This window comes from Fulmarus glacialis, unplaced genomic scaffold, assembly GCF_000690835.1.
Source record: "Fulmarus glacialis isolate BGI_N327 unplaced genomic scaffold, ASM69083v1 scaffold37542, whole genome shotgun sequence".
NCBI classification, from domain to species: domain Eukaryota; kingdom Metazoa; phylum Chordata; class Aves; order Procellariiformes; family Procellariidae; genus Fulmarus; species Fulmarus glacialis.
In genome coordinates, this window is record NW_009196635.1 from 33,388 (window position 1) to 34,730 (window position 1,343).

Genomic DNA, 1,343 nt, shown 5'->3' on the forward strand with positions numbered 1-1,343 from the left:
ACTGTCATTGCAGCAGGAGGAGCTTCCCCAGCGACAGCCAGATCTCAATAGCATTTGCCAGGAGATGATTTACATAAGAAAGCTCTGCCTCAGAAAGGCCAGAGCCCATCCAGATTGTATGTTTTAATTCTTAAAGCAGAGTACAGATAGTCATACAGCTCATTAAGATTGCATTCAACGAACCTCCAGAGGCAGCTACTGTTTCCTTGTCTCACCAGAGCACTTACCTCCATGCTAACAGACAGAAATCCTCTCCACCCCTCGTCAGAGGGGTGCTGCAAGGATATAATTATTTTTCAAACCAGTCAAAGCTTTAAGACTCGCTATTCATTTTCACTGTTGTATTTCTGTCCAGAAGATGTGGCTTCCCAAAGCAGTGCCACTTAGCAGAATACCAACGGACTCGTGAGGTGTGTGCACATCAATCCAACGGCCAAGGGCTGGACAGAGCCACCAAAGGCAGCTCACCCTGCCCCACCGCAGACAGGGCACCTGCTCGTGCTGTCACCAGGAGGCAGTTACACAGCTTTTGGCCCAGAGCTGTTCCTTAGGAAACACTAGCCTGAAATACAGCCAAATCTCATTCTTCATTTGAAAGATGGGCAGTTCGGGGGGGAAAAAAAACCCCACTGCTGGCAAGTAGGAGGCTTTCTATAGTGAGAGAAGACAGGCTCTGTTATCAGCCTCTGCAAAATGGGAACAACCTTTAAAGGGGTTTAGCCACTTGCATTGGAAGTGGCATTTGCTGGTGAAAAGTTACCTATGGAAGAGTCTCATACTCTGCCTATTTCTGAGCTGGTTAGTGTGCAGGACATGGGGAAAAACTGTGTCTGAGTGTGGAAACCCTGCCTATTTCAGGGCCCAAATCTACTCCACAGACTTTACAGGCTTTAAAAAAAGCCCAGCATCCATCAGCTCTGGGCAGCTACCTGGTCCTGCTAGGAACCCAAACAAACTGGAGACACTATTCCCACCTTCACCCCACGCACACCTGCAGCCAGTGCCCAGCCCACCCAGGCCAGAAAGCTCAGGCAGCCGCCTGCTCGCCCTCAGCCCACAATAGCAGCCTCAGCTATCAGACATCGTTACTCATTAATCAGAGAAAATTCAACAACAGCAGCGCCTTGAACAGGACCGGCTAGTCCAGGCAGAAACTCTTCTTGTGCAGGAGAGTCGGAAAGAAGTTCCAGTCTCTTACTGAGCATCAAAGCCGGGTATGTTCCGCGAGGGCTGAATCGGCTGGGGGTTACCCCAAACCGTGCCCTGTCCTCGCACCCTACCGAGGAGCGGGAAGGGGCAGCTCCCAGCTCAGGGGTCCTTCTCTTCCCGAGGTTCCCCCCACC